The sequence below is a fragment of the Jaculus jaculus genome, chromosome 6, assembly GCF_020740685.1.
Source record: "Jaculus jaculus isolate mJacJac1 chromosome 6, mJacJac1.mat.Y.cur, whole genome shotgun sequence".
Classification (NCBI taxonomy): domain Eukaryota; kingdom Metazoa; phylum Chordata; class Mammalia; order Rodentia; family Dipodidae; genus Jaculus; species Jaculus jaculus.
This window is the reverse complement of record NC_059107.1, coordinates 97318533-97345830: the sequence shown is the minus strand read 5'-3', so window position 1 is coordinate 97345830 and position 27298 is coordinate 97318533. Positions and strand designations below refer to the sequence as shown.

The 27298-nt window shown below is 42.3% G+C and overlaps 1 protein-coding gene across 1 annotated transcript in view; it reads left to right on the top strand.

Annotated features, from left to right (window-relative positions):
- The window catches only part of Cbx5 (chromobox 5), a 58553-nt gene that overhangs the window by 464 nt on the left and 30791 nt on the right, over positions 1-27298 (top strand). The window lies entirely within an intron of this gene.

The following is a 27298-nucleotide window of genomic DNA, read 5'->3' as shown; positions in this document are numbered from 1 at the left end:
GCGCGCGGTAGGTTGGCCTTGCCCCACAGGCACCCGGAGCGTGGGTGTCCCCCTGTCCAAGGCATGGACCAAATCTGGAGCCAGTAGGTGGACAGGCTCTCCAAAGCGGGAAGTCTGAGAGTTTTGGGATGGTTGATTTATCCACGATGATTATCCCAGCGAAGCCTTTACCCTCCTCTTCCATACACTTCCTTAAGGACAGCATCTCTTCTGTACGCCTCACTCCAGCTCACTTCGGTTACATGTCATCACCCACCACAGCAACAGCGATGGTCTTTAGATTTTTGAGAACTTGCTCTTTGGAAAGCTGACAAAATGTTAGAACGAATTGAATCAGACATTTCAAACCTAGTACAAAAAAATGACTTGTGAAGTTTATAATGGATAGAGATTTCCACATTCACTGGTAATTGCAAAGGGAGAAATATTTTACAATAACTTTTATACTTATTTATCTTACTAATACAGTTTTGGGGCCTGGAAAGATAGTTTAGCCATTAAAGGTGCTTGCTTGCAAAGTGGGCTGGTCCCTGTTGGATTACCCAGTACCCCCTTAAAGCCAAATGCACAAAGTGGTACATGCATCTGGAGTTTGTAGCAACAGGCACTCCCTCTCCCATACTCCCTCATAAAATATTGAAAGCATATAGCCCAGTGTGGTGGCACACACCTTTAAGCCCAGACTCAGGGAGGCTAAGGTAGGAGGATCACTGTGAGTTGGAGGCCAGCCTGGGCTAGAGTGAGTCTCTCTGCCTTGAATAGGAAAAAAAAAAAAAAAAAAAAAACCAACCAAAACCGTACCCAATTTATAAGCGCATTTATCCTAGACTTATTTAGATTTTGAAGAAGTACCAAAAAAAAAAGTGCAATCTTGTAAAATGATAGATCCTAGAATTAATTACCTTCAAAAATTTTTATCAAATTGGCAATTAGCAGATTCTGTAGGGGATGGGTGAAATATTTAGGGAGTATCCTCTAGTAAATAGATCACTAAATCCTGTTTATTTCTGTAGAAGTAGAATCACCCAGATCTGTAGAGATGGCTTAGCAGTTAAGGCACTTGCCTACAAAGCCAAAGGTTCAATTCCGACCCACATAAGCCAGATACACAAGGTGGTGCATGTGTTTGGAATTCATTTGCAGTGGTTGGAGGCCCTGGCACACCCATCCTATCTGCCCCTCCCTCCCTCAAATAAATAAAATAGCCAGGCATGCCTTAAATCACAGCACTCAGGAGGTAGAGGTAGCATGATCACTGTGAGTTCAAGGCCAGCCTGAGACTACATAGTGAATTCCAGGTCAGCCTTGGCTAGAGTGAGACCCTACCTCGGAAAAACAAAAACACAAAAAAGAGAAGTAGAAATAACCAATGCCTTGGTATGAAAGGAAATTTATCCAAGGTTCTTCTCCCCCCCCCCCCCTTTTGAAGCTGAATCTTAGTTTACTTCAGGCTGATCTGGAACTCTGAGCACCAGGCTAGCCTCCATCTCAGGTTATCCTCCTGCCTCAGCCTTCCCAATCTGAAATGAAAGGCTTGTACTACCATGCTCACCTGATTTTGTTATTTTTATTTTATTTTTTTCCCGAAGTAGGGTCTCCCTCTAGCCCAGGCCGACCTGGAATTCAATATGTAGTCTCAGGGTGGCCTCGAACTCACGGGCGATCCTCCCTACCTCTGCCTCCCGAGTGCTGGGATTAAAGGTATGCACCACCAGTCCAGTTGTTTTTCTTTTTTTGTGACAAGGCCTCTGTATTGTATACTGCTCTTGAGTCTCCCAAGTGGTAGAATAATAGGTGTGAGCCACTATATCCAGCTTTGTGGGAGGGGGCATGTGGGGAAGGTGGTTCAAAGCAGGGCCTCACTGTAGTCCAGGTTTGCATGGAACTCACTCTAATCCTAGGCTTTTCAATGCACAGCAATCCTTGCTCAGCCTCTGGAGTACTGGGATTAATGGTGCCCAGTTTGGCTTTACACCCAGCTGTTTTTTTTTTTTTTTCCCCAAGGTAGGGTTTACTCTATGCTGACCTGGAATTCGCATTCACTATGGAGTCTCAGGGTGGCCTCTACCTCTGCCTCCTGAGTGCTGGGATTAAAGGTGTGCGCCACCACTCCCGGTTTACACCCAGCTTCTAACCTGTTTGTATATTATGTTTTAATCAAACAAGCTTAATAATGCATTATTTTGTCATTTATAGTATATTTCATTTTCTTAAAACCCTTCTCAATTTTGGGAATGTGATTCAGCTAGTAGAATGTTTATGTAGCAAGCTCTGCCCTGGGTTATATCTGTAGTAAACACATCAACCAGGTGTGGTAGCCCACCCCTATAATCCTATCACTGGAGGTAGAGGCAGGAGGCTCAGAAACTCAAGGCTTATGCTGAGTTAAAGGCCAGTATGGGGTATATGAGATCCTTACTAAAAAAATGCAAATCAGAAAACCCAGGCCAGTTTTTACTGAACTGATTTCGTAGATTTGAGGAAGAAATGCTGATCTGTAGAACAGGTAATCATGCCACCTTGTGTTACTAACTAGATTCTTTCCCATTTTTAGTCCTAGTTTTTATAACAAATTGATGGACCTTGGATTTGTGTATCCGTATTCATATGGGTGTGGGTGCATATGTGTGTGTGATAAGACCAGAAGTTAATATTGAGTTTTTCCTTTACTGCTCTCCATCTTGTTTTTTTTGTTGTTGAGGTTGAATCTTGCTCTAGTCCAGGCTGACCTGTGTAGTCTTAGGGTAGCCTTGAACTCCCAGTGATCTTCCCTATGTCTTCTTCCTGGGTGCTGGGATTATAGGAGCGTGTACCACCATGCCCAGCCCTTACTTGTGTTTACTTGAATGTTGTAGGAATATGAACTAAGCATTTTTAGTTTGCTGTAAAAATAGAAATGTATTTATTTATTTGATTTTTCTAGAGGTAGGGTTTTCTCTGGAACAACCTGACCAGAAATTCACTTTGTAATTTCAGGCTGGCTTGCAATCCTCCTACCTCTGCCTCCCAAGTGCTAGAGTTTAATGGTGTGCGCAACCAGGCCTGGCCTATATTATATTTTTTTCTTTTTCTTTAATGAGAGAGAGAAAGAATTGGCGCACCAGGGCCTCTAGACACTGCAGTCGAACTCCATACACATGTGTCACATTGTGTACAGGTACAACCTTGTGCTGTGTCACCTTATGCTTCTGACTTACATGAGGAGTTGAACATAGGTCCTTAGGCTTCACAGGCAAGCACCTTAACCACTATGCTAACTCTCCAGCCCTAATTTATGTATTAGAGGGAAAGAGACTGGGAATGCCAGGGCCACTAGCTACTGCAAAGAAACTCCAGGTGCATTTGGCCTATGTGGGATCTGGATAATTGAACCTGGGTCCTTAGCTGGCAAACACATTATCCACTAAGCCAGTTCTCCAGCCCCCTATTTTATTTTATTTTATTTTATTTATTTTTTTGGTTTTTCGAAGTAGGGTCTCACTCTGGTCCAGGCTGACCTGGAATTAACTCTGTCATCTCAGGGTGGCCTTGAACTCATGGCAATCCTCCTACCTCTGCCTCCCGATCCTGAGTGCTGGGATTAAAGGCATGCGCCACCACGCCTGGCTCCCTATTTTTTTAAATATTTTTGTATTTCAGAGAAGAGAGAGTAGGAGTAAGTGTGGTTGTGCCAGAGCCTCCTGCCTCTGCAAACAAACTCCAGGCACTTATACCACTTTGTATGCTTGGCTTTAAGTGGGTTCTGGGAAATTGAACCCAGGCTTTTGGGCCTTGCAAGCAATCCCCCTTTAACTGCTAAGCCATCTCTCCAGCCCAGAAATTGCTGATTTTATTATGAAGTTTCTTCTAATGTGATAGCTAACAGATAAGAACATTTCTCTGTGGTGGGGATATTTTGAGAATATTACATTGAAAATCCCAAGTAGGCTGCCATGCCTGGTTGGAGATTTAGATATATATATATTTTATGTAAATAATGTGTATATTATATATATATATATATATATATATATTCATGAATTTATTTGCAAACAGAGAGCTAGAGAGACAGAGAGAATGGGTGTGCCAGGGCCTCCAGCTGTTCGAAAAAAATCTTCAGACACGTGTGCCACTTTGTGCATCTGACTTTACATGGGTACTGGGGAATTGAACTCGGGTCATTAGGCTTTGTAGGCATTCACCTTAAAAACTAAGCCATCTCTCCAGCCCTACTCATGAATTTAGACTGGCCCACCATCTCTTTTATTTGACATGAACTTTATAACAAATGGCTATACCTTATTTACTTATAATAGAAAGTAGGTCATTCTAGGAAGAGTTGGCCTGTGCATAGCCCAAGATACAGATTTGTTAGATTCTATAAGCCACTTGAAGCCACATATTCATTTCTGGTGATAACTTTACACTTGTGCTGCCAGACCACCCACAGTGACTTGCTAGTGTTTAGTCTGCCCAGGTGCAGCCAGCTCATGTGCTTGCTGAGCTTCCACCCTTATTGGCCATCAGGTACATATTAGATCTTCTTGGGTCTTCCAGTTTATTTTTGCCCAGATAGTATCCTTTGACTGCCTCAATTTACTCTCTGAAATGAAGGAATTAAAGGTTTTAGACAAAAGCTGGGTATGGTGGCACACACCTATAATCCCAACACTCTGTAGGCAGAGGAAGAGAGAACGATGAGACCAGCTAGAGTTACATAGCACAGCCCTATCTCAAGAAAAAAGAAGTAAAGGACTTTCGCATTCTTTGATTACTTGAAGCCACACACACACCTTTTTTTTTTTTTTTTGGTTTGGATGCTAGAGATTGAACACAGAACCTTGAGCATGCTGTGCACATGTTCTTACCACTAAGTTTACCCCAGCCAGCTGTAAGTTAATCAGTCTTTAAAACCTAATCCAGGTGTGGTGGTGCACACCTTTAATCCCAGCACTCAGGAGGCAGAGGCAGGAGGATCCCTGAAGTTCAAGGCCACCCCAAGACTACATAGTGAATTCCAGGTCAGCCTGAGCCAGAGTGAAATCCTAACTTGAAAAACCAAAAAACAAACAATTTTTTTTTTTTACCTTATGGCTGGAGAGATAGATGCTTTAGTGGTTAAGGAACTTCCTTATGAAAATCTAAGGGCCCACCCAGGTTGGATTCTCCAGTGCTCATGTAAGCCAGATGCAGAACATGGTGCATGTTTTTGGAATTTGTGGCTAGAGGCTCTAGCTCGCCCATTCTCTGTCAGCCTGTCCCTACCCCCCCCACACTCAAATTTAAAAAAATTTTGACTTTAGCTTCATGTCTCAGCAGCAACACTTAGTAGCTTGCAGTAACAGTATTTTATGCCCTCTGGACTGGTGTACTGCTGGGAACCACACCCCAGGCCTTACACATTCCACTACTGAGTTACATCACTGAGCCCAGGATTTTTCTCAGGGTTCTAGAGGCTAGAAGTCTGTATTTGGGATGTTGAGCCCCCCTCACACACACACACTCCAGGAAAGAGTCTCTTGCTTTCCTTTTCCTGCTTCTGATGATGACATCATGTCAGCATCTTTGGCTTATGGCTTCATCTTCCTTCTGCTCTGTTTCCACATTGGTCTTTTGTGTACATGTTTCAGAACTCTGCCTCATCATTTAAGATCTACTTGAATGTTCCAGGCTAAATTTCTTCTCTCATCTTTTTTTATTTTATTTTTTATTTATTTGAGAGTGACAGACACAGAGAGAAGGACAGATAGAGGGAGAGAGAGAGAATGGGCGTGCCAGGGCTTCCAGCCTCTGCAAACGAACTCCAGACGTGTGCGCCCCCTTGTGCATCTGGCTAATGTGGGACCTGGGGAACCGAGCCTCGAACCGGGGTCCTTAGGCTTCACAGGCAAGCGCTTAACCGCTAAGCCATCTCTCTAGCCCTCTTCTCTCATCTTTTAAAAACAAATTATTCATTTATTTGAGAGAGAGAGAAAATGGGCACACCAAGGCCTTCCCCTGCTGTAAATGAACTGCAGGTGCATGTGCACCACCTCATGCATCTGATTTACGTGGGTCCTGAGGAATTGAACCTGGGTCCTTGGCTCTGCAGGCTAGTGCCTTAACTGCTACATCGCTCCAGCCTTCATCTTTTTTTTTTCTTTTCTTTTTTTTAGTTTTTCAAGGTAGGGCCTCACTAGCTCAGGCTGACCTGGAATTCACTATGTAGTCTCAGGGTGGCCTTGAACTCATGATGATCCTCCTACCTCTGCCTCCTGAGCACTGGGATTAAAGGCATATGCCACCATGCCGAGCTTTAAAAATTTTTTATTTTATTTTATCTTTGTCTTTTCAAGGTACGGTCTCACTCTTAACACCAGGTTGGCCTTGAATTCATGGTTCCTACCTCAGCACTCCCCAGTGTTGGGATTAAAGGCATGTTCATGCCCAGCTACTTCTCTGTGTTTGTCCAGGTAGGCTGCTGTTCTAGGCCAGGCTGACCTGGAATTCACTATATAGTCTCAGGGTGGCCTCAAACTCCTGGTGATCCTCCTACCTCTCTGCCTTCTGAGTGCTGGGATTGAAGGTGTGCACCACACCCAGATTTTCTTCTCTTTTAACCAAGCAAAGAAAAGAACAGAAAAGGTGGGCTGGGAAAGTGGCACTTGCTTGCAAAGCCTGCTACCTAAAGTGGCACATGCATCTGGAGTTTGCAGCATCAAGAGGTCCAGACATGCTCATAGTATCTTTCTTTGTCTCTGTCTCTCACAAATCAATTTAATTTATTTTTTGGGGGGTTAGTTTTCAGAGGTAGGGTCTTGGTCTAGCCCAGGCTGACTGCAACTCACTTTATACCTAGACTGACCTACAGCTCAAGCTCATGACAGTCCTCCTATCTCAGCCTCCCAAGTGCTAGCATTAAAGGCCACCACACCCAGGTTTTTTTTTTTTTTTTTTTTTTTTGAGGTAGGGTCTCACTGTAGCCCAGGCTGACCTGGAATTCATTATGTAGTCTCAGAGTGGCCTCAAACTCACTGCAATCCTCCTACCTCTGCTGGGATTAAAGTTGTGTGCTACTATAACTGTCTTCACTTTTTTTTTTTTTTTTGGCTTTATTTATTTGAGAGAGAGAGAGAGAGAATATGAGCACACGTCGGCTTCCAGATGTGTGCATTCTCTTGTGTATCTGGCTTTACAAGGGTCCTGGGGAATCTAACCTGGGTCCTTTGGCTTTGCAGGCAAGTGCCTCAACCACTAAGCCATTTCTCCAGCCCAGCTTCACTTTAAAACAAACAGCCGGGTGTGGTGGTGCCTGGACTAGAGCACCTTAACTACTAAGCTATCTCTCCAGCCCTTTAATATTTTTATTAGGGAATAAATGTGACAGGAACTCTAGACATATGTTTCACTTTGTGCTTCTGGCTTTTTTTTTTTTAAATTGTTTATTTATTTATTTGAGAGCAACAGACAGAGAGAGAAAGAGGCAAACAGACAGAGAGAGAGAATGGGCACGCCAGGGCTTCCAGCCACTGCAAACGAACGCCAGACGTGTGCGCCCCCTTGTGCATCTGGCTAACGTGGGTCCTGGGTAGTTGAGCCTCGAACCGGGGTCCTTAGGCTTCACAGGCAAGCGCTTAACCGCTAAACCATCTCTCCAGCCCCCTTTCTGTCTTTTTTTGTTTCAAAAGTTTAATATGTGCAATATAGTTATTTTATACACATATATATCAAGATAATAAGGGAGAAACCAAATCCATGAACAGCCAAGAAAGGGAAACAAGCTGAGCATGGTAGCACATATCTTTAATCCCAGCTGGGGGGGCAGAGGCAGGAGGATCACCATGAGTTTGAGGCCACCCTGAGACTACATAGTGAATTCCAGGTTAGCCTGGGCTAGAGCAAGAACTTACCTCAACACCCCCCGTACCCGCAAAAAAAAAGGAAAACAAAACAGAATGATTGTCCTCAAATGAGTCATCTTCTTGTCCAGTATGTGTTTCTGCTTTGATTTGTGCTGTGAAAACTTGGAAAAATTAGAATCCATGTATCTTCCTCATCTCATTTTTCTTGCAAGCCTTGGCTCTTTTTTTTCATTTTTATTTATTTTTAGTTATTTATTTGAGAGAAAGAAAGAGAATGGGTGCACCAGAGCTTCTAGCCACTGCAAATGAACTCCAGACATGTGTGCCCCCTTGTGCATCTGGCTTATGTGGGTCCTGGGGAATTGAGCCTCGAACCGGGGTCCTTAGGCTTCACAGGCAAGCGCTTAACCACTAAGCCATCTCTGTAGCCCAGACTTGGCTCCTTTTATTTATTTATTTGAGAGTGAAGGCAGAGAGAGAGAATGGGCACATAAGGGCTTCTATCCACTGCAAATGAACTCGAGATGCATGCGCCACCTTTTTTATCTGGCTTACATGGGTACTGGGGAATTGAGCCTCGAACTGAGATCCTTTGGCTTCACAAGCAAGCACTTAACTGCTAAGCCTTCTCTCCAGCCCAAGACTTGGCTCTTTTAAAGTGACTTGTACACATTTTCTTGTTCTTCTTGGCAGCTGTGTTAGGTGGGTCTTTTAACTCATTGTTAAACTTAGCAGTGTTAGTTGAAATAAAACTAGTATCTGTCAAGTCCTTTGCATTTGGTTTTTATATGGGTACTGAGGACTTGAACCTGGGCCTACGGGCTTTGGTCAGCAAGCACCTTTAACCATTAAACCATCTCCCCAGGCCCCTCTATCACTTTCTGCTGTGTTTCTTTGAGACAGTCTCACTGTACCTGGAGCTATTTTCTGACAGCTTGGCTAACTAGCCAGTCTCAGTGCTTCTCTGTCTTGAAAAACAACAACAAAAAAAAAAGTTTTGTAATGTACTCTTTTACTTTATTTATTTTTTGTACACTATACTTCCCATGGAGCAGAGGAACCAAATTGAGTTCAAGTATCCCTGTGATTATAATCTACTTTTTTTTTTTTTTTTTTTTTTTTAGAAAAAAGCAAGTTTATATGTGAGCCAGCAGGTATAATTATGTCGGAATAAAATGCCCTGTACTGAAGAGGTCAGCTAACATGCTGGGAAATTTTAAGTCTGGCTTCTGAGGCAAATCCTTGAACTCTGTGTGCCTTGTTTCTCATCCTTAAATCACTAAGACTCACTTCATCGGGAGTCATGGGCAGTAATATACTGCTAATTGTTCAGTATTTTACAACAATAAATTATGACCAAAGATCTGATAAAAACATAGTAAACCTTATTTATATGAGTGCTAGGACACGAGCATAGATAAACTTGCAGATTATTCAGAAAATTCATTAAAGTTATTTTTAACTTCCTCTATTATCTAACATTTTACCTTCTATTTCCAAAGTGCTTTCTTGTTCTTTTTCCATCGCCAGACCCATGAGTAAGGTTAGATAATTAAGCAGCAATTCATCAGGCTGGGCATGGTTGCATATGCTGTTAATCCCAGAATTTGGGAGGCAGAGATAGGAAGATTGCTGTGAGTTTGAGGCCAGCCTGGAACTACAGAGTGAGTTTCAGGTTAGCCTGGGCTAGACTGAGACCCTACCTCAAAAAGACCGAAATAAAAGAAAAAAGGGCAGAACAGATGGCTCAGTGGTTAAGGCTGCTTCCCTGCAAAGCCTGACCACCTGGGTTAGACTCCCCAGTACCCACTGAAAGCTAGATGCACAAAGGCATGCATCTGAAAGTCCATTTATAGCTGCTGGAGGCCCTGGCATGCCCTTTTCTCTGTCTGTTGTCTCTCTCTGCTTGCAAATAAACAAAAAAAAATTTTTTTTTTAATTCAAGACGGGGCTGGAGAGATGGTTTAGTGGTTAAGCGCTTGCCTGTGAAGCCTAAGGACCCCGGTTCGAGGCTTGATTCCCCAGGACCCACGTTAGCCAGATGCACAAGGGGCACATGCGTCTGGAGTTTGTTGCAGTGGCTACAGGCCCTGGCGCACCCATTCTCTCTCTGTCTCCCTCTTTCTCTTTGTCTGTCGCTCTCAAATAAATAAATAAAAATAATTTTAAAAAATTCAAGAGGATGTAATCTTTTTTATGCAGCTAATGATAAAAGCTTCAAGGGCTGGGAACATAGCTCCGTGGGAGTGTGCTTGCATAGCTTGTGTGAGGACCTGGGTTCAATCTTTAGCAACACTAAAACACAAACAAACAAAAAACCCTCACAACTACATGAAGAAGGAAAGATGGATATAATCACTGCTATATTTGGAAATTTCAGCACCTCTCTAGTTGATAAAAACAAATGTATAGAAAAATCAGTAAGGTAAGTAGACTTGTGCAACATTATCATCTGGTCTGATGTAATTGACATCTGTAGAATAGTTAAACAGCTGAATGGTTTCAAATGCACATGGGATAATAGACCATCTTCTCAGTCATAAAAATCTTAAATTTAAGCTGGGTGTGGTGGCTCACGCCTTTAATCTCAGCCATGAGTTTAATGCCACCCTGAGACTACATAGTGAATTCTAGATTAGCCTGGGCTAGAGTGAGACCCTACCTTGAAAAGCAAAAAAAATTCTTAAATTCAAAAAAATTAGATTGTGTAAAGTGTGGTTTTAAAGAATTTTTAAAAATTTTACTGGCAAGAAAAAATGGGCATGCCAGGGCCTCTTACCACTACAAACAGACTCCAGGTGCATGTGCCACTTTGTGCATCCTGACTTTACATGGATCCTGGGGAATTGAACTCAGGTCGTCAGGCTTTGCAAACAAGTGCCTTTAACCACTGAGCCGTGTGATACACAAGTCATCACTCTAGCTCTAACTTATGTTTATTTATTTATGAGAGAGAGAATGGGAATGAGCTTGTGTGCTCCAGGACCCACTGCTGCAAGTGCACATGTGCCTTTTGTGCATCTGGCTATACATGGGTAGGAGGGAATCAAACCCAGGCCAGCAGGATATGTGGGTAGGTGCTTTCTAACTGATAAGCCATCTCTTTAGCGTCCCAAAAGTGTGTGTGTGTATATGTATATGTATGTATGTATGTGTGTGTGTATATATATATATTTAATCATATATTTGAGAGAGAAAGAGAATGGGTATGCCAGGGCCTCCAGCCACTGCAAAGGAGCTCCAGACGCGTGCACCCCCTTGTGTATCTGGCTAATGCGGGTCCTGGAGAATTGAACCAGGATCCTCTGGCTTTGCAGGCACACGCCAAAATGCTAAGCCATCTCTCCAGCCCCAGTATGTTTTTTTTTTTTTTTTTTGAGATATTTTAATTGTATTTATTTGACACAGAGACAGAATGGGTGCTCCAGAACCTCCAGTCACTGCAAATGAACTACTCTTGTGCATTTGGCTAATGTGGTCCTGGGGAATCGAACCTGGGTCCTTTGGCTTTGCAGGCAAATGCCTTAACCACTAAGCCATCCCTTCAGCCCCTAAAGTGTGTTTTTTCATCATAGTACCATTAAATTATAAATTAGTAACATACCTGGGAAGTCCCTCAAATATTTGGAAACTGTACAGCACCCATGTTTCTTTCTCATGGGTCAAACAGGAAACACTAAGCTGGGAATGCAGCTAAGAAGTAAGAATGCATCCTTACTATGTGCAGGGTTCTGTTAGATTCCTTCCCCAGCAGCAGCACCACCAAATAGGTACATAACTGAATGAATGAATACTGGTTATGCTTGGTGGAATGTGCCAGAGGATGAGTTGTAGAATCAGCATGAGCTCAAGGCCATACTGAGTCAGGATCTCTAGAATCAGCTTATGTAGTAGAGAAAAATGAGTAATACTGATAGACCAGGAAAAACAGAAGATAAATTTGCCAGTATTTAGAATAAGAGAAGAGATACCACTGTTCCGCCTTATATATTTAAAGTAGTAAATTTCAAAGCCTTCTTAGTATAGTACATACCTGAAATCTCAGAACTTGGGAGGTTGAGGGTCAGGGGTTCAAAGTTATCTTTGGCTTCCATAGTGAATTTGAGGCCAGCCCTAGAGTACATAAGACTGTCTCAAAAATAAATAAATCATCTTTCTCCTTCAAAATGAAATTCAATGAACTAGGCATGGTAGCCTGTATTCCAGCATTTGTGAAGCAAAGGCAGGATTATTGCAAGTTTGTTTTGTTCTTGATAGAGGTCTTTTTTTTTTTTTTTTTTTTTTTCTCTCTTGAGGTAGGGTCTCACTCTAGCTAAGGCTGACTTGGGATTCATTATGTAGTCTCAGGGTAGCCTCGAACTCATGATGATCCTCCTATCTCTACCTCCTGAATGCTGGGATTAGAAATTTGAGCCACCACATCTGGTAGACATGCTACTGTTCCTTCCCTCCCTCCGTCTTTTCTTTTCTTTTCTTTTCTTTTCTTTTCTTTTCTTTTCTTTTCTTTTCTTTTCTTTTCTTTTCTTTTCTTTTCTTTTCTTTTCTTTCTTTTCTTTTCTTTTTTCTTTCTTTCCTTCACTTTTTGGGAATTGAACCCAGAGCCTCAAACATGTAAAATGAGCCACATTCTCAGCCCATGTAGTACCATTATTTAAGAGAGAGAATATGGGTATTTCAGGACCTTTGACTGCTACAAATGAATTCCAGATGCATGCACCACTTTCTCTATCTGGCTTTAGGTGAATACTGGGGAATTGAACCCAGATGGGCAGGCTTTGCAAATAAGCACCTTTAACCATTGAGCCATTTCTCTAGCCTTGTAGTGCCATTTTTGTTTTTTATTTCTTTATTTGAAAGAGAGAAAGAGTACTTGCAGAATAGTAAACTAATAAAAAAAAAAACTTAAAAAAAAAAAAGAAAGAAAGAGGCAGAGAGAGGGAGAGAGAAAATGGGCATGCCAGGGCTTCCAGCCACTGCAAACTAACTCCAGATGCATTTGCCCCCTTGTGCATCTGGCTTATGTGGGTCCTGGGGAATCAAATTGGGGTCCTTTGGCTTTGCAGGCAAATGCCTTAACCACTAAGCCATCTCTCCAACCTGTTTTTTTTTTTTTTTTTTTAAGAGGTAGGGTCTCACTCTAGATTAGGCTGACCTGGACTTCACTATGTAATCTCAGGGTGGCATAACGATGCTCCTATCTCTGCCTCCCGAGTGCTGGGATGAAAGGCATGTGCCACTATGCCTGGCTTTGTTTTATTTTTGTAACCTTGACCAGGGAGAAAGGTCTTCAGCCTGCAGGTTAAATGCTGGAATAGATTTAGTGTTCATGTAATGTTTGACACTTATTAGACCCTCAATAAATATCCCACAGCCAACTAAACAGTTTTAGAGAAGGAACAGAATGACTATATTAATCATCCTTTTGGCATAGGATTTGAATTGGGAATGTAGTTGGAAACTGGACAAAAGGAAAAATCTTACTTGGTTTAAGTAACACATCAAAACACTTTTGAAGAGCTGGGTGGTCTCAACCATTTATCTGATGGTGGCCTTTTTTGCATTTGACTATCAATATATCTGAAGTGTAGAGCATACTTTTATGATATTGTGGCATAGTAACTCACACTTAAATGTCAATAGAGACACTTGCAAAGACCTGCAAGGTTCAATTACTTCTGGTATGGGTTTGTTTCTCCTGTCATCACCCATTATGTTTTTTTATTTTCATTTTTTATTTATTTTTTTTACAGCTTTTAAATTGCCACAGAGCAAAATTGGTCAGGATCATAATAGATGGCCCAGGAACTGCCAAGGATACCCGTGTATGGGTTGGAAAAATTCAATATCGGCTTGATTTTATTTATCTAAACTGTAGGCTATAACTTGAGTATAATTCATGTTGCAAATACTCCAAGGTAGTGCGAAAGTACAAAATTCTGCCATGTGTTGAAAGAATGTTCTCTTTTCCTGGAAGCTTTACAGTCAGATATTTCTTATTCCAATTATACAAAAATTCCTTTCTTGTCAGCATGTATTAATCAGACTTTAGTATATTGATTTAAATAAATCTCAGCAATTAAATTAGAAATATTATAGAGATTTTAGTTTATGGTTAGAGAAGTGAATTTTTATGTCTCTTGCTAAACTAAGGCTATTGTGAGAACCTGAATTGTCTGACTTAAAGCAGGTTCTTCCTTAAGAAAGATGATTTGTTAACCTGGCGTGGCATTGCATGTCTTTAATCCTAGCACTCACCTTCGGGAGGTAGAGGTAAAAGGATCACACGAGTTCAAGGCCACCTTGAGAGACTACACAGTGAGCAGTGAACTAGAGTGAGACCCTACCTTGAAAAAAAAAAAGATGATTTGTTGAAATGACCTGAAGGGGCCTTTGTAACCCTTAAGTTGCTGATGTCCAACATTTGCAAGACTTGCTGGGCATGGTGGCGCACGCCTTTAATCCCAGCACTTGGGAGGCAGAGGATGGCCATGAGTTCGAGGCCACCTTGAGACTCCATAGTGAATTCCAGGTCAGCCTGGGCTAGAGTGAGACCCTACCTTGAAAAAACCAAAGGAAAAAAAAAAAAAAGACTGGCTAATGTTTGAAAAATGTGTCATGACTATAATTTTATTTGGATGGGGATGACAATCTTAAATGCTTGATATTTTGTGAGCATGCTAAGTTACAGCAACATGGACACATTGATAGTAATTTACTCAAACATTGCTATAATCTATTTTTCTTAAGATTTATTTGTTTATTTATTTTATTTATTTGTGAGCAAGGTATATGGCTATAAGCCCAGCACTTGGGAGGCTGAAGGAGGAAGATTGCCATGAGTTCAAGGCCAGCCTGGACTATAGAGTTAAACATAGCAAGATTTTTGTGTGTGTATGATAAAACTAGCCCCCCACCCCCATCCCCCGTTTTAAATTTTAGAGAGAATTGGCTTCTGCAGTGGAACTCCAGATGTTTGCGCCACCTAGTGGATATGTGCAACTTTGTGTGTCTGGTTTACCTGTGGTCTGGAGAATCAAACATGGGTCCTTAGGCTTTGCAGGCAAGTTTCTTACTGCTAAGCCGTCTCTTCAGCTTTCCCCCACCATTTTTTTTTTCCTGTTTTGTTTTTGGGTTTTTTTGAGGTAGGGTTTCACTGTAGCACAGGCTGACCTGGAATTCACTATGTAGTCTCAGGGTGGCCTCAAACTCATGGCAATCCTCCTACCTCTGCCTCCTGAGTGCTGAGATTAAAAGCATGCACCACCATGGCCAGCTATCCCCCACTTTTTTTTTTTTTTTTTTTTTTTTTGAGGCAGGGACTCACTCTAGCTCAGGCTGACCTGGAATTCACTGTGTAGTCTCAGGCTGGCCTTGAACTCACGGTGATCCTCCCGAGTGCTGGGATTAAAGGTGTGTGCCACCACACATGACTATCCCCCACATTCTTAAGGTAGGCTTTCCTTTTAATCCCAGCTGACCTTAAATTCCCAGCAATCCTTCTACCTTAGCATCTGAAGTGCTGGGATTTTAAATGTGAGCCACCATACCTGGGTTAAAACTCTAGGTTCTTTGTAAAGGATGACAAGGTCTTTACAAGCTGGTGCTTCATCACATTTAATAGAGAGGAGTGAGTGTGACTAACACTACCTGAGGAGTGCTTTAAGATGAGTTCAGGGCCTTCCAGAGGTGGAGTTGTTGGAAAGCACCATCTGGAAGACACTGTCCCATAAGGTGCCAAGTTCTGCTTTCTCGTAAATCCTGGCACAGTTGGATGCCTACCCTCTTGCCCAGTGGTTGGATTTAGTTGTGCTGTAACTAAATTTCATGAAGACTCACTGACACTTAGGAACAAAAGTTATTTATTTGCTTGTTGTGCATGTGCATGCTCACATGTCACTGTCTCTTGCTGCTGCAAGTGAATGCCCATCTGGCTTTATGTGGATGGATGGGGAATTGAACTTGGGGTGGCAGGCTTTGCTAGCAAGAACCTTTAATGACTGAGTCATCTCTTTAACCCCAAATCAATGGATTGTGAAGAGAAAGAAAATCCCAGCTGGTCTGGCATGGTGGTGCACGCCTTTAGGCAGAGGTAGGAGGATCGCCATAAGTTCGAGGACACCTTGAGACTACATAGTGAATTCCAGGTCAGCTTGGACTAGAGTGAGACCCTACCTTGAAAAACAAAACAAAAAGAAAAAAAATCTCATAAATAATTATTATGAGATAATAAGAATTGTTTATCAAATTGACATTTCAAGCAGTTCTGAGAACTAAATTCTATAGCCCACAGACATGTATAACTTAGTAGTTCAGGCTCAAGGGTGTATAGCCAAATGTAATTAAAAGTTAGCCTTTGGGCTGGAGAGATGGCTTAGCGGTTAAGCACTTGCCTGTGAAGCCTAAGGACCCCGGTTCGAGGCTCAGTTCCCCAGGTCCCACATTAGCCAGATGCACAAGGGGGCGCACGCGTCTGGAGTTCGTTTGCAGAGGCTGGAAGCCCTGGCGCGCCCATTCTCTCTCTCTCCCTCTATCTGTCTTTCTCTCTGTGTCTGTCGCTCTCAAACAAATAAATAAATAAATAAAAAAAGAAAAGTTAGCCTTTATGACCACTTATAATGTATATGTGTTCATCTTAAAGAACAAAAGGTTGGAGCTTAGCTGTTAAGGCGTTTGGCTGTGAAGCCTAAGGAACCCGGTTTGATTCCCCAGGACCCACGTAAGCCAGATGCACAAGGGGTTGCATTCATCTGGAGTTCGTTTGCAATGGCTATAGGCCCTAGTGTGCCCATTTTCTCTTACTCTCTATCTACCTCTTCCTCTCTCTCTCTGAAATATTTTTTTTTAAAGGCAGGTGTGGTGGTGCATGCCTTTAATCCCGGCACTCAGGAGGCAGAGGTAGGAGGATCTCTGAGAGTATGAGGCCACCCTGAGACTACATAGTGAATTCCAGGTCAGCCTGAAATAGAGTGAGACCCTACCTTGAAAAACCAAAAAAAAAAAAAAAAAAAAAAAAAAGGTTGGAGAGATAGATGGCTCATGGCTCAGAGATTAAGGCACTTGCTTGCAAAGTCTACCAACCTGGTTTGATTCTCCTTGTACCTACGTAAAGCCAGATGCACAAAGTGGCACATGCATCTAGAGTTCATTTGCCATGGATGGAGGTCCTGGCATGCTCATTTTCTCTCTATCTCCTTGAAAATAAATAAAGTACATTTATTTATTTATTTATTTTTGGTCTTTGGAGGTAGGGTCTTACTCTAGCCCAGGCTGACCTGGAATTCACTGTGTAGTCTCAGGGTGGCCTGGGACTCATGGAGATCTTCCTACCTCTGCCTCCCGAGTGCTGGGATTAAAGGCGTGTACCACCATACCTGGCCTCTTAGCTTGATTTCTTTTTAATGTTTATTTGTTTGAGTGAGAAAGAGGCAGAGAGAGAGAGAGAGAATGGGCACACCAGGCCTCCAGCCACTTCAAACAAACTCCAGATGCATGTACTGCCTCGTGCATCTGGCTAACGTGGGTCCTGGGGAATCAAGCCGCGAACTGAGGTCCTTAGGCTTTCACAGGCAAGCGCTTAACCACTAAGCCATCTCTTCAAGCCCTCCTAGCTTGATTTTTAAAGGATCATGAATTGTAGCTGTGCTAGCCAAACGAAGAACATTTCCTCTCTATTATAAAAGTTTGTGTTGTCTGTATGTGGCTTATAAATGATAGGAGTGTTAATGACCACAGTTAATCTTCCTCCTTAACTCTTTCTGAATCCAGTCTCTTAAATAGATGTTTAGAAAGCTTTTAACTCCACTTGAATTGGTGTTCACATGCTTTTGGTGGAGGTGGAGTGATAGTTATCAGCCCATTTAACAAAACCTGAGACTGCCAGGACAGCTGTAATGTGCATCTCTGCTATGGTTTTGTTAAAGTGCCACATGGCTAATACTTTAAAAAACATAAATCGAGTGCAAGAAAACATCTTTATAGAGGGTATTTTAGTTTTATGCTGTATGTATTATACACCTAAGACTATTGCTACTTTAATGTCCATAAAGAGCAAAGAACATGGAGTTGATTAGTTCATCTGTTTATGCTTAATGAATAGAAGTATAGAGAGAACTCTTTTTTTTTTAATTTTTATTTATTTATTTGAGAGCGACAGACACAGAGAGAAAGATAGGTAGAGGGAGAGAGAGAGAATGGGTGCTCCAGGGCTTCCAGCCTCTGCAAACGAACTCCAGACGCCTGCGCCCCCTTGTGCATCTGGCTAACGTGGGACCTGGGGAACCGAGCCTCGAACCGGGGTCCTTAGGCTTCACAGGCAAGCGCTTAACTGCTAAGCCATCTCTCCAGCCCGAGAGAACTCTTGACATTGGTCTTTCCCTAAATTATTTTTTGTTGTTGTTGGGTTTTATTTTTTGATCTCTCTCTCTCTCTTTCTTTCTTTCTTTTTTTGGTTTTACGAGGTAGGGTCTCACTTTAGCTCAGGCTGACCTGGAATTCTCTATGCAGTCTCAGGGTGGCCTCAAACTCACAGTGATCCTCCTACCTCTGCCTCCTGAGTGCTGGGATTAAAGGTGTGTGCCACCACGCCCAACTTGTTTTTTGATTTTTCAAGGTAGGGATTCACTCTGAGAAGTGAGAGTGTTCAGCACTGAAACATCTCTATTGCACCCTCCAAGGCTCAGGGTCCATTGCAGAAGAGGTGGTGGAAAGAATGTAAGTGCCAAAGGAAGGGTAGGACGCCTTACAATATAATTGTCCAGACAGAAATTGGCCTTGATATCCACGACCTTACAATGCCCAGCAATACCTTCACAAGACCCACGTCAGCCCAGGCTGACCTGGATTCACTGTGTAGTCTCAGGGTGGCCTCGAACTCATGGTGATCCTCCTACCTTTGCTTCCCAAGTGCTAGGACTAAAGGCATGCTCATCATGATGGCTTTCCTTTTTTTTTGACCCAGAGTTTCATCGTATTCCAGACTAGCCTCCTTCTCATGGCCATCCTCCCGAGTACTGAGACTAAAGGCATGTGTCACCATTCCCAATAACTCCCCCCTTCAAACTACTGTCTTTCTCTAAGGCCCGTCAAGAACTAAATAGGAATTTCTCTCTGGGTGTGGTTCACTGGGGAGTAAAGGCAGGAGGATCACCATTAGTGGAGGCCAGTCAGAGCTGCATAGACTGTCTCAGATGTGGTCAGTGGAAGGGGATTCGTGCTTGGTGTGGTGGTGCTCCACTAGAGAGGCTGAGGTGGTAGGGGCATTGTGTGGGAGGCCAGTGAGTTTCAGGTCAGCTAGGTTAAAGAGAGATCCTGGCTCCAAAAATAAATAAAGTAAAATAAAATAAAATAAAATAAAAGGAATAGGGGATTTCTTAAGCCTGGGCCAACTGTAGCCACTCATCAGTAGCATATTAATCAATGTGATTTAAAGGGTGCCTTGAATATGCTTTCTTCTTTCCCTGCTTAACTGTTACTTTTTAGAGGATTTTTGCCAATTATTGAAACTCAGAAATGGAAAATTCATTTGAACTGATTACCATTTGCAAATATTTTGGTGGACAATTCAATGAAACAATTTATCTTTAAGTTTAAATTTGTTTTATCCTCATAGTGTCTAAAACTTTTCCTGGTCATTTTTCTTCTTTATTGCCTTTCCTCCCTCCTTTCCTTTTTCCTTTTCCTTAATTTTTAGATTCATCTTGAATCTAAAAATGTGGCTTGAAATGTGGGTTCTAACTATGCTTGACTACAAAGTTCTTTGTTTTTCCAAGACAGAATTCTGTCCACATCTCTGGTTTAAGTTTTCCCCAGCTCAGAAATCCATAGGGTGAATTTGCCCCTTGCTGATAGGATGTGCACTTGGGACTGCTCTGTTTTGTGTCCTTCTGGCTCTAGTTGCTTAATCTGTGGCGAGTAATCCTTTACCAGAGTGTGTCTATATTCAAGTAAGGGCTACAAGCTGTTTTGCTTAAAAAAAAGACTAGAAATTTGAGAAGCTACTTGCTCCTTCCCACGAAGATTCTACAAGGATAAGGTTGTATGCGCTCTGAGGCTGGCCTCTCCATCCCTCTGTCTTAGTTTCATGATTCTACCTTAATCACTACAGCATCCTGCCAGCCTGTCTCATTTCTCATTCCAGAATGTTCCCTCCTCCCAGGCTCAGTGTCTTGATGCTTTATCTGGTCCAGGCACCAGCCCTTAAATTGTCCATCTGGCTTTGTGTTTCACTTGACCCTAATACACTGGGTCGTGCTGTCTAAAAGAGAATTATGTTCCCTCCCATGTCTGGTGTGCGTTTCTCATTTCTTACTGCTGCTCCTGAGTAGATCTGTAACTTCAAGGTTGAGATAAGACACATTCCATCAGAACTATGTCGTCATCCTTGCCAGTTTCTGATCTGTGACTGTCCAGGAGATTTACAAGACAATTGCATGCCATTCTTTAAAGAATATTATGGTTGGACTCTGACTTCTGGCATCAGGCCCAATTTGATTTGTCAGCTGTTAGGAAACCCATTACCCATAGAGAATGGGACCTCAGCCCACGTGCCTTGCCTTAGGCAGTTCTTAAAGAGGAGGAAGTTGATTTGAACCTTCATTTCTGAATTTTTTTTTTTTTTTTTTTTTTTGGTTTTCGAGGTAGGGTCTCACTGTAGGTCAGGCTGACCTGGAACTTACTATGTAGTCTCAGGGTGGCCTCGAACTCATGGCAATCCTCCTACCTCTGCCTCCCAAGTGCTGGGATTAAAGGTGTGTGCCACCACGCCCGGCTTACTTTCTGAATGTTTTTTAAGAATGGTGGACACTAGAATATTTTCAGTAGATAGATATTTGTTCATTGAAGAAATCAAACCCAGGGGCTCCTAAGTGCTTGTTAAACATTCTGGCCAAGCTATATTCTTAGTCCAAATTTACTCTTTTTTCTGAAAGGTTTCTCCAGAATGTTAATGTTTGCCTCATTGTTCCTATCTTTTATACCTTCATAAGATTGCTATATGGTCACTTCATTTCTTTTTTTATTATTATTACTTTCAATTTAGCATCCACCTTGAGCCTCTCCATGGAAGAAAGTTAAGAATAGGTGGTTACGCTGAGTGTGGTGGCACACGCCTTTAGTTCCAGCATTTCGGAGGCACGTGTGTGAGTGTGTGTGTGTGTGTATTTTTTTTTTTCCCTCCAGATAGGGTCTTACTCTAGCCTGGGCTGATCTGGAATTCACTATGTAATCGTCTCAGGTAGCCTGGAACTCACAGCAATCCTTTGTTTGTTTATTTTTTATTTTATTTATTTATTTATTTATTTTTTGAGTGAGAGAGAGAGAGAGAACAGGCACACCAGGGCCTCCAGCCACTGCAAATGAACTCTAGATGTATGCCCCACCTTACACTGTTTCTGGGGAATCGAACCTTGGTCCTTTGGCTTTGCAGGCAAGCGTCTTAACTACTAAGCCATCTCTCCAGCCCTGTTTGTTTATTTTTTTAAATGTATTAAATCAGAGAGATTGGGCATGTCAGGGTCTCTAGCTACTATAAATTCCAGATATATGTGCCACCTTGTACATCTGGCTTACCTGGGTCCCAGGGAATTGAATCTGGGTCCTTTGGCTTTGTGGGCAAGTGCCCTAACTGTTAAGCCATCCCTTCAGCCCTATTTATATATTTATTAGTGAGTGATAGAGAGAGAGAGAATGGGCGCATCAGGGCCTCCAGCAACTGCAAACGAACTCAAATGCATGTGCCACCTTGTGCATCTGGCTATGTGGGTACTGGGGAATTGAGCCTCAAACTGAGGTCCTTAAGCTTCACAGGCAAGTGCTTAACCACTAAGCCATCTCCCCAGTCCCCTTTTTTGTTTTTGTGAGCTAGAGTCTCACTGTAGCATAAGCTAACTTGGAACTCACTCTGTAGTCCCAGGCTGGCCTCGAACTTCTGGCAGTCCACCTCCCTCAGCCTCCCATGTACTGACTTAAAGGCATGTACCATCAACTTCAGCTGCTTTATTTTTATTTATGAGAGAGAGGGAATGGACACACAAGAGCTGCCAACCATTGCACATGAACTCCAGACCCACATGCCACCATGTGCATCTGGCTTATGTGGGCTTGAGGGAAAAGAACCTGGTTCCTTAGGCTTTGCAGGCAAGTGCCTTAACCAGTAAGCCATCTCTCCAGCCCATGGCTATTTTATTTTATTTGGCTTCCTTTAATGATGCTGGGATAATTAAGACAGAAAGCTTATTTACTCAAGATCATATATCCAAGTAAGTTCCATAATAAGTACTGTTAGTTTTCTTGACTTTTTCTTTTAATTAAAAAAATTTTTGTGTGTTATTCCTTAATTACAAAAGGCTAGGAAAACAATAAAAGTTGAGGGCTGGGGCTGGAGAGATGAGTTAGTGGTTAAGGGACTTGCCTGCAAAGCCTAAGGATCCAGGTTCAATTCCCCAGTACCTATGTAGTCCAGCTGCACAAGGTGGCACATGCATCTGGAATTCCTTAGCAGTGGCTGGAGGCCCGACATGTCAGCCCATTCTCTGTGTCAAATAAATTAAAATTTTTTTTTTTTTTTTTTTTAAGTTGAGGGCTGGGCTGGAGAGATGGCTTAGCGGTTAAGGCATATGCATGTGAAGCCTAAGAACCCAGGTTTGATTCTCCAAGTCCCACAGAAGCCAGATGCACATGGTGACACATGCATCTGGAGTTTGTTTGCAGTGGCTAGAGGCCCTGGCATGCCCATTCTCACTCTCCCTCTCTCTGTCTCAAATCAATAGATAAATAAAATTATTTTTTAAAAAGTTGAGGGCTGGAAAGATAGCTCAGCAGTTAAGGCATTTGCCTGCAAAGCCTAATGAACCGGGTTCTATTTCCCAGTACCCATAAATAAGTACACAAATAGGCTTACAATATAGGTCAGTAGTAGAGTGCTTTGCAAGTACCACAAAAATAAAAACTTCCTCTCCTACTGTATTCTATTAGCCAAAATCATTACCATTCTCTATTTGAATTCTTTCCCTTTTTGGAAGTGTGTTTTTGTTTGTTTTTTCTTTTTTTGTTTAATGTGTAATTTTTTATTGACAGCTTCTGTACTTACAGACAATAAACTTTGATAACTCTCTCCCATCACAACTCCGCTCTCCATCATATCCCTTCCCTGTCTCCGTTAGTCTGTGTGTGTGTGTGTGTGTGTGTGTGTGTGTGTGTGTGTGTGTGTGTGGTTTTTTTTTGAGGTAGGGTCTTGCTAGTTGAGGCTGACCTGGAATTCAGTATATAGTCTCAGGCTGTCCTTGAACTCACTGCAATCCTACCTCTGCTTCCCCAGTGCTGGGATTAAAGATGTGCACCATTATGCCTGGCATAGTCTCTCTTTTATTTTGATATCATCATCTTTTCCTTCTATTATGAGGGTCTTGTGAAGGTATTGCTGGGCATTGCAAGGTTGTGGATATCAAGGCCAATTTCTGTCTGGACAATTGCATTGTAAGGAGTCCTACCCTTCCTTTGGCACTTACATTCTTTCCACCACGTCTTCCGCAATGGACCTTGAGCCTTGGAGGGTGCGATAGAGATATTTCAGTGCTGAACACACTCACTTCTCAGCACTATGTTGCCTTTTGGGTCATCCCAGTAGTTATTGCCATCTGTAAAGAGAAGCTTCTCTAACCAAAAGTGAGAGTAGCATTCACATAGGAATTTTAAGTGTAGTGCTGATAGGGCAGTTTGGTGAGCATAATATATGCATTTAGCCAGATAAGAGCAGTCTTTACACCCCTAAGGCTCATGACCTCCCCTGCCATAGTTATTTCTCTCTCTGTCTGCCACTCTTAAATAAATAAATAAAAATAGAACAAAAAAGAAAACCCAAAAAACTAACCTGCTTGGAAAACTATTTTCTCTATCAAGAAATCTCATCAGTAATACAAAAACAATACAGTTTTTATACTGAAGCAAATGTTGAGTTGCACTTGAACTTCACATTCTTAGCATAACAGTTGCCTGAACATGCACACATTATAGAACAGCCATTTAGTCCTTTTCATTTTCAGCTTCTTCCTCCTAACCTCCTCGTCCTTATCTTCTGGTTCATTCTTATTTGAGCTGTTGGCCTAGCAGAGCTCATCTTTCTTGCCTCATTTTGTCCTTGGCACATTGTGCAGTGGTATCCTTTTCAGGCACAAGGTGGGTGGTCTTTTAGGAGCATTGGGATCCTTTTTCTTTCCTTTCTTACCATCTTTGGGAAGAACATAGTAAGCTTTGGCTCTTTTGGCCATGTCTTCAAACTTTGGCTTCTCTTATGCAGACAAGGTCTTCCGTTTCTTGGAGCACTTAGAGAACTCTGCGAATCTGACTGAGTCGGGTTGCTTCTTCTTGCATATGAGGATCTCTTGCCCCATCACTTGTTGGGGTCTTCTTTGCCCATGGTGACAGAGTAGCATCTACCTGGCACTTCTTTTCCTCAGAATCCAAAATGAGCCACTTCTCCAAGTTCCAGTGTGAACTGACGTAATGCTCACATAATCAATCCTCAGTCTCTTGCTGTTCTTATGTTGAACACAATCCCTCCTATAACTCCATCCTCCTTCCATTACCCCTTTTCTCTCTCTTTACTCCAATGTCCCTTAGGAGAGTTTGACTTCTACTTTCATGTCACACAGGCATGCGAACCACAATGGAAAATAAAAAACATACAAAGCCTTAATCCCAGTTCTTTGGAGGCAGAGGTAGGAGGATCACCTTGAGTTCGAGGCCACCCTGAGACTACATTACATAGTGAATTCCATGTCAGCCTGGACTAGAGTGAGACCCTACCTCGAAAAACAAAACTACAACCACTTTTAACCAAAAGAAAAAGAAAAAACAAAAACTTGTCCTTTTGAGACTGGCTTTTATCTCCAGTTACATCCATTTTTCTTCAAGTAACACAACTTTGTTATTTATGGCTGAAAAAACCTGGTGTAAAATATTACATTTTCCTTAGTCTGGTTCCATAACTTAGCTGTTGTGAATAGCTTAATAAGCATTGATTGTGCAAGTAGTTTTTGTGTGTGTGTGTGTGTGTGTGTGTGTGCGCGCGCGCGCGATACATTGTCTTGGAGCTCTGTACTTTTTTTTCAAAGCAGGGTCTTATTCTAGCCTAAGCTGACCTCGAACTTGTAGCACAGGCTGGTCTCAAACTTACAGCAAGCCTCCTAAGTGCTGGCACTAAAGACATGTTAACTCCTGATTTTTTGCTTCTAACTCCTATTAGTCTTTTTATCCCATGTCTCTGAAAGTAGTAGAAATTATTTACGTAAGGAGTTGTTCACTAATAATGTATCATGTAATAATTGCTAAAAATGCATTTTATAACTTCAAAAGAGCAACTGATGAGAAGACTTTTTTTAATATTAGCTTTTAAAATACTCAGGTTTTTTTACATTTTTAAAAATGCTTTATTTATTTGATAGAGAGAAAGGCAGATAGAGAATAGGTGCACCAGGGCCGCTAGCCACTGCAAACGAACTCCAGACACATGTGCCACCTTGTGCATCTGGCCTATGTGGGAAATCAAACCTGTGTCTTTAAGCTTCATAGGCAAGCACTTTAACCACTAAGTCACCTCTCCAGCCTTTTTACGTTTTTAAAAAATATTTTTGTATGGAAGAGAGAGAAGAAAGAACAGGCATGCTGGGCCTCCTGCCACTGCACACGAACTCCAGATGCGTGCACCACTTTGTGCTTCTGGCTCTGCATGGGCACTGGGGAATCGAACCTGTCTGTTAGACTTTCTAAGTAAGTGCCTTTAACAGCCAAGTCATCTCTCCAGCCCACTTAATTAATTATTTATTAATTATTTTCAAGACAGGGTCTCAGTCTAGCCCAAGCTGACCTGGAATTCATTCTGTGGTGGCTGGCCTCAAACTCACAGTGATTCTCCTATTTGTGCCACCCAGGTGCTGGGATTACAGCTACCATGTGTGCCACCATGCCAGGCCGTTTTTTTTTTAGGGGATCAACAAATGCCTCCAGTCCTTTTATTCTATTTCCGGCCCTTTTTGCATTTTTTTTTTTCAAGATAGGGTATTGCTCTAAGCCGGGTGCAGTGGTGCACACCTTTAATCCCAACACTCAGACTCCATAGTGAGTTCCAGATCAGCCTGTCATAGAGTGAGACCCTACTTTGCAAAACCAAAAAAAAAAAAAAAAAAAAGGTACTCGTCCAGGCTGACCTGGGATTCATGTAGCCTCAAGCTGGCCTCGAACTCATTTATCCTCCTGAGTGCTAGGATTAAAGGTTTGTGCCACCAGGATAGGACCCCATCCTTTTTTTAAAAAAAATTTATTTACTTGAGAGACAGGATGGGCTCCCAGGTCCTCCATCCATTGCAAATGAATTCCAGATACATGGGCCAACTTGTGCATCTGGCTTTTACATGGGTTCTGGGAGAATCAATCCTGTGTCCTCGGGCTTTGCAGGCAATCACTTTAAACACGGATCCATCTCTCTAGCCAGCTCCCCTCGCTCCCACTTTTTTTTTTTTTTTTTTTTTGAGAGATAGGGTCTTGCTCTAGCCCACTCCCCACTCCGACCTGGAATTTACTATGTAGTGTCAGGCTGGCCTCAAATTTAACAGTGATCCACCTACCTCTGCCTCCCTAGTGTTGGGATTAAAGGTGTGCCCCACCATGCCTGGTTTAGCCCTGTTTTTTATTTAACTTTTTATTAAAAACTTGCCTAAATATAGACAAGCTAGTTCCAGGTGTGATAGTCCAAGCCCAGCACCCTGAGACAACATAATGAATTCCAGATTAGCCTGAGCTAGAGCAAGGAAAAAAAAGACAATCTGCCATGGTCACTGTGCCCTCCCAAATCCCTCCCACTGAATCCCTTCTTTGTTCCAACTAGTCTCTGAGAGGAAATACTTTTATTTATTATTATTATTTGGTTTTATGAGGTAGGGTTTCACTCTTTCTTAGGCTGACTTGGAGTTCATTATGTTGTCTTAGGGTGACCTCAAACTCACAGTGATCCTCCTATCTCTGCCTACAGAGTGCTGAGATTAAAGGCGTGCACTACCACGCCCAGTTTTTTTTTTTTTTTTTTTTTTTTTTTTGAGATAGGAGCTCACTCTAGTCCTAGGCTGGCCTCGAACTCACAGTGATCCTCCTGCCTCTGCCTCCTGAGTGCTGGGATTAAATACGTGGGCCAGCACACCTGGCTTGAATTTTTTACAGTTGTTTATTGACTTGAGAGAATGGGTGCATCAGGGCCTTCAGCTGCTGAGAGCGACCTGCAGACGCGAGTGCATGTGCGGCATTGCGCGTTTGTGTCACTGTGCATGTGTGTCACTGTGCATGTGTGGCACCTGGAGATTGGAACATGAGTTCTTAGGATTTTCAGACAAACGCCTTAGAAGCTAAATCTCTCCAGCCCTCCTTTTTATTTTTTTTGGTTTTTCTGAGGTAGGGTCTCACTCTAGCTCAGGTTGACCTGGAATTCAAGGCTG